Below are 7,188 nucleotides of genomic sequence, written 5' to 3' on the forward strand. Positions count from 1 at the left end.
ATTTTACCATCCCACCAACAATGAATAAGAGTTGCTATCTCTCCACATCCTCTCCAGCATTTATTACTTTCTGTCCTGTTATACCTTGCCACTGCTACTGGAGTGAGATGGTATCTCATTGTGGGTTTGCTTTGCATCTCTCTTATTTCCAGTGATTAGGAGTATTTCTTCATATGTGTGTTGGCCATTTGAATATCTTCTCTGTAAAAATTCTTTGTCTTTTGCCCACTTTATAATTGTGTTATCAATCTTTTTCCTTGTGGAAGCCCAAGGATAGTCTATAAACTTCATTATGAGACTTTTGTCTCTGATGGTGTTGCCAAATTTTGTTCCTAGTCGATAGGTTTTCTTTTCACCCTGTTGGAAAAGGATTTTTATGTGCACAGGGATTTACTCCTTAGAAGAACCCGTTCATCAATTTTGTCCTCTTCAGATTGTGCATTCTGACTGTATTTGCCATTCTCTTTCTACCGTAGGCTAGGCTTTCTAAACTTGATCTTAGATGACCATACATAGCTGGATTTATTTCTGTGTTCTCAATTCTGTTTCATTGGTATATGTGTCTGTCTTTGTACCAATATCATGTTGTTTTGGTTACTACTGCTGTGTAGTAGATTTCAAGATCAGGGAATGTTATGCCTCACAATTCATTTTTGTTTCCCAGAAGTGTTTTGCTTATTTGAGATCTCTTTTCTCTCCAAATAAAAGTGACTATTTCCCTTTCAATCTTCTTGAAAAAAGAATTTGATATCTGTGTTGAGTTTGCAGTGAATATGCATATTGCTTTTGGTAAGGATTGTCAATTTCACAATATTGAGTCTTCCTATCCATAAACAGTGCACATTTTTCCATTTCTTTAGATCTTTTATTGTGCTTTCTTTAAAAATTTTTCAGGACTTTAACCATTTAGGGAGGTCTAGTGGTGTGAAAAAGATGCACAATATTCTCACATTTCATTTACAACCACAGAAATCCAATTGAAGGTCAACTGTGAGCCAGTTCCAACTCTATGGAAATGGAGTCATAACCTAGAGAGCACCACCCGAGTATATATGAACTTTTAAAGTTACAGTGGACAAGAAAGGAAACAAGAATAGGAAATGTCTTAGGCCAAAGCCAACTAGAAATACAGTTTCTTTCTTACACAAGGCTTGTTGTTTTCACGGGTGCCATCAAGTTTAGTATGACTCACAGCAATCCTAAAAACAACAGATCTGGATCCTGTCCTATGTTGTGTCATCTATTCCACATCTGACATTCTTGAGCTCATTGCTGCAGTCATCATTTCAATACATCTTAATGAAGGTCTACCTCTCTTTCACTGACTCTCCACCCTTCCAAATTATTATTTTTTGTCCACAAGGAACAGCCTCTCCTAGCAACATGTCCAAAATATCAGAGGTTAAGCTTTTCCATCTTTGCTTCTAAGGAGCACCCCAGCTAGACTCTTTCTACTCATTTGTTCTTTTGACAGTTCATGGGATTTTCAGTACTCTTCTCCAACACCACAACTCAAATAAATAATTTTTTCTACTATTATCCTTATTTATCGTCCAGCTCTCAGATTAATAACACATGACTAAAAAGATTTCAAACTCAAGTCATTCTCTTCAGTGTTTTAGAGAGTTCTCTAAAAGCAGACTTGTCCAAAACAATACATGTACTTATCTTCTTACTCCTGGTACCAAGGATTGTGGATGCAAGTAAGACAAAATCATTGACAGTTTCAATCCTTCTTCCATCTATCATGATGTTGTCCACTAATCTAGTGGTATAAATCTTTGTTTTCTTGATGTTAAGATGCAATGCACAAAGTCACAGATTTTGATGGGTGGAGGGTGGTGTGGGGAAAATGTTTAAAAAAGATATAATTCATATTTTTAAATATATTATTAATGTCAATGAAAATTTACAGAGACTTTGGGTTTCCATTCATTCATTGTTGCACTTTTCTCCTCTCCCAACCCTCCCTCCTAGTACACTACCCTTTTGGAAAAGTAAAAGAAAAATTCTTCCTTTGTTTTACAAACCCTTCCCCAGGTCCACTACACTATGCAGCCTTCTCTCTGGACTCCTGTCATAACAAAAATATCTTATCACATATACCTTTTAAACAGTTTTCTCCCTCATATGTTTCAATGCCATATACATTATTGAACCCATCTTTCTCAGTCTCCCCCTAACCCCAAGGTCAGTCCTGTTTTACAACAGTGGCACCATGCAGTATTTGTCCTTTTGTGCTGAGATACTTCACTCAGCATACTGTCCTCCAGGGTCAACCATATTGAATAATATTGCATGAGTTCCTTGTTTTTCAATGCAGCATAGTATTCCATTGTGTGAATATACCACAGCTTTTCTATCCATTCATTTGTTCATGGGCACTTAGGTTGTTTCCAACTCCTTGCTATTGTGAACAAAGCCACAATAAACTTGGGTGTGCAATATAACTCATATTGAAGACTGTAGTCTTTGATTTTCTGCAAAGAGCGCTTCAGATCCTCCTTGCTTCCTTCAAGGTTGTAATCTGTGTATTGCAGTTTGTTGATGAGTATTTCTCCAAACCTACTGCCACACATTCTTCATAGACTTTGGCTTCAAAAATTATTTGCACAACACAAAGATTGAATAGTTATAGAGAAAAGATACACATCTTTCTTGATTTTAAATAATGTAATGTTTCCTTGTTCTATGCTTTTTGGATTAGATATAGATTTTGTATGAGCACAATTAAGAGTTCTGGGATTACCAGTCTTCTCATATTAGCTATAATTTGTTATGATCCACACAATCAAATATCTTTTCATAGTCAATGAAACAGTCTCTATTTTCAGGCAGGATCTATTTGACATCCTAAAGTATATCCTTGATGTCATGGCCTCTTCTAAATCTAGCTGTAACTTCTCTTCCCTATCAATGTATTATTGTTCTAGCTGTTTTTGGATAATCTCCAGCAATATTCTTCTTGCATGTGGTATAAATGATATTGTTCAGTAATTTTCACATTTTGTTGGATCACCTTTCTTGGGAATGAGAACAACAACAAGAATTTAAAAAGCTGTCCTCCAAATTTCCTGGTGTAGACTGGTGAGCACATCTAGGGTTGCATCTGTTAGGTGAAAATGCCAATCATTGTTCTATCTATTCCTGGGGCCTTTTCTTCCCAGGTTCTTCAGTATAGTTTGAACTTCTTCCTTTGTTACCATTAACTCTTGTTCATATGGCAACCATATCTCTTGCTCTCAGATTGTGAGCATTGTTCATCAAAGTACTGTGGCACTCAAAGATCTTAATACCCTGCTTAAAGATGATAGTGCCCTACTTAGATACAACAGGTCCCCAGGCAAAGATGGCAGCCTAATACACCGTTTTTAAGGTTTCTTGCTCTCCTAGAGCCCCTAAAAAAGAGTATGGAAATTATCGAACAATATCATTGATATAAAATGAAGCAATATTTTGCTGAAGATCACCCCAAAATGATGGAATAGCACATCGACAGAGAACTGCCTGAAGTGCAAGCTGGATTTGGAAAAGATTGTGGCACTAGGTATATTATAGCTAATGTCAGATGGATCTTGGCTGAAAGCAGAGAGTAACAGAAGAATGTCTGTCTCTGTTTCATTGACTACGCAAAGGCATTTGACTATGTTAATCACAACAAACTGTGGCTGACTCTGAGAAGAATGGGAATCCAAAAACACTTGACTGTGCTTACGTGAGGCTTATACTTGGACCAGGAGGCAGTGGTAAGAACAAGGAAACACTGCATGGTTCAAAATTGGGAAGGATGTACATAAAGGATGTGTCTTATCTCCATATCTTTTCAATCCATATGCAGAACAGATTATCCAGAAATCTTGGTTCTATGAGGAGAAGTGGTGGCATTAGGATTGGAGGTAGACTTATCAACAACCTGCATTGTGTAGATGATGCAGCCCTACTTACTGAAACTGCAGAAGGTCAGGGACTGAAGCCTTCAATATGGATTGAAGCTCAACATCAATAAAACAAATTCTTATCACTGGACCAATTGGCAGCATCATGATAGATGGTGAAGATATTGAGATTGTTGACAATCTCAATTTGATTAGCTCTACAATCAATACTCTTCGTACCAGCAGCCAGGAAATTAAAAGACAAATTGCGTTAGGAAAGTCTGCTGTCAGAGACCTCTGCAAGGTACTGAAGTGTAATGATGTTAGTCTGGAGACTAAGGTACGCCTGATCCAGGGCATGGCTAGAGATGATAGAAGGAGAGTTGACGCCTTTGAGCTTTGGTTCTGGAGAAGAGTATTGAATATATCATGGTCTGCTAGGAGAACAAACAGGTTCTTCCTGGATAGGGTGAAGCCAAACTGCTCCTTGGAGACAAGGATTCTGAAACTTTGTCTGACATACTTTTACATGTTGTAAGAAGGAATCAGTCCTTACAGGGGGATGTCATACTTGGGAGGGTGGAAGAACAGGAGAGGAAGAATCTCGATGAGATGGATTGATTTAGTCACTGGGGAATGGGGATAGGTGTATTGGAGACTATAAGATTGGCAAGGGAATACAGCAGTGTTTAGGGCTGTTGTACATAAAGTCACTATGAGTTGCATGCAACTTGAGGGCACATAAAGACACAACAACAGAGCCTCTCGAATAACGAAATTATGTGTAATAGGCCCCTTGAACGAGTTCACAATAACTACTTAATTCTAGTATCTCCACTCATAATTTTTCTTCCATTGAGTATTTTCATGAATCTGCTAAATTGTAAAGTTTATTTCTGTATCACTTCAGTGACTCAAAACAACCACTTTAAAATGCAACAAGGAGCACTGGTGACCTAATATACAAGATTGTGCTAGATTGTGTTGTTAATCCACGTGTCTGTGACAATTTTTCACCACCAGCCACTTTCATGTGATTACAGCTTCAAAAACTCAGAAAGTCAACAATGTATTGTTTCCACCTCAAAAGCATTGAGTTAGTGAATGAATTAAAGCCAAATTTTTTTCCAGTAAGTAGAATTCAAGGAATGCCTGTAATATATTAAGTCTTTCAGCCATGCTTCTGATAAAACCACTTCAGACACTGACACTCAAAATCTAAGCTTTAAATGCATTTTTTTTAAATTGTTCTTTTTCTCTTCTCAGCCATTTTCCTCCCATTTATTTTGTAGCAATGAAATCTGATGTCATATAATACTCTCTCAGGAGCAATTGTCTAACTGGGAGGAATGTTTGGAGACTCTAAATCAAGTTTCTTTATTTTACCCAGGAGGTGCTACTGTAATATCTGTGAGGCCAGAGTATACAAAACAAAGATCAGATTTAGACGTAACCTCTCATTATCAGCTTTGCAGTCAGCAATTTGAAACTTTCTTTTTTTTTATTTGAAATGTTAATTTCCCCACTGTTGTATCCTGAAGTGGACCCAATGGCTATATTTTTTTTAATGACAGTTATAATACAAAATTTCAATGACACTTGCTGTTCTTGACAACCATAATTCTGGTAATCTCCTTTATTTGCTGCTCTTAGTAAAGGTCTCCAGTGCTGTGCTACAAAATAAAATTAAATGTTTATTTTAACCTTATTAAATTTCAACTGTCCTCTAATGAATTTAAAATATTGTTTCTCGTCTCTTAATATAGAAATCATCCTGGCATTTCCCTTGAGTGTGCTTGAGTTTTTATGATAAAATTTATAATAGATATGCGTAGTATCGTTGGCTCTTCCATGTCTTTTAGTTCAAAGACTTGTGGAAAACATTTCTTTATGAAAATAATGACTTAATTGGGGCTAACTTATCACCCAGTCAATGTGATTTTCCTTTGGGTCATGATTTTCAGGCTTTAAGATAAAATGGATATCTAGGATAATTTTGTAAAGTCATTTAATATCATGCTTGAGAAAATTAGAACTACTTTCCTCTTTAAAAATTTTCTTATTTTCATAAGAACTGAAATTCAGAAAACAATTCATGGTTGTCTGAGTAGTAGGAAGTGGAGCCTCAGTTTATCCTGTTTTAGTTTCCTAATCAACATATTATCATTACATGATGTGTCTCAGAATTTCTTAGTGAGGTATAATAGCATAGTTGTTTAAAACAATTTTCTGCAGTAACAAGAGAAGAAGAAGAAGAGGAGGAGGAGGAGGAGGAGCCCTTAGAAATTGATAACAAATAACTAGCTATTCTACTTTAGGCCAATATCTCTCTTACTGTCTTGGTTATTATAGGATGACTGTGTTGCCCTTGGGATTATTCTTAGAATATGCATCCTAAAGTTACTTAATTCAGCAGCAAAAGGCCACTTACACAGATGAATCCATAATGAAACCTCTTCGAATACTATTTTCTTCCCTGTTTACACCATTGCTTTCAATAATCTAGAACAGTTCTATTGTTTTTTTTTTCTATCTTTCTCCTTAGTCTAGAGTCCTAAAACTTAATTCTATGAAAATAAGGGGTATCGTTTCTACACACCTTACATCTTGAAAGTCCAGTTTTTGGAGTTTTGGTTGTATATTCCATTAAAGGGCTACTTTTGTTAGTTTTGTATGTCTGTATCACATTTTCAATCTTAGTATTCTCTCCATGTAGAAAACAGAAGTTATTTCCATTGCCCCCCAGACAATATCTATTGAGTCAACTCTGACTCATAGTGACACCACGAGTTTCTGAGGATATCTGTGCTGCTCCACAGCATTTTTAAAAGCTTCATTTTGTTCAGAAATAAATCACTAATATTTCCTTTATAAAATAACCTTGAATTTTATAACCAACAGTCAAGCACATTTGAACACCATAGCAAAAGCTTTTCATTCATCCTTTGAAAACTCATCCTTTTTTGGTTTATGACTCTGAGCTCTGTTATTCTGACTCTAATATTTTTCCTGGACTTCAGTTCTATGTTTCTAATTCTCTGCTTGGTTAATTCTTCTTGCTATCTTGTAATCACTCCAAACTCTCAAGTTTTAACATTTTCCTTCAAAACTGTATTTCCTTCATACATTTCTAAGTTTATTTTAATATATGTTTATTCAGGCAAAGTAAGAAAGTTTTTTTTGCAGTACTCATTTTCTAATAATTAGAATTGATTACGCTTTAGTTTTTTTTAATTTAGGTTGTTTATTTTTCATTTCAATGAACATCTACAGAGATTTTGGGATTCCATTCATTCATTGTTGCACCCTTCTC

This window comes from Elephantulus edwardii, unplaced genomic scaffold, assembly GCF_000299155.1.
Source record: "Elephantulus edwardii isolate Elephantulus edwardi_28Jun2011 unplaced genomic scaffold, EleEdw1.0 scaffold00111, whole genome shotgun sequence".
Taxonomy (NCBI): Eukaryota; Metazoa; Chordata; class Mammalia; order Macroscelidea; family Macroscelididae; genus Elephantulus; species Elephantulus edwardii.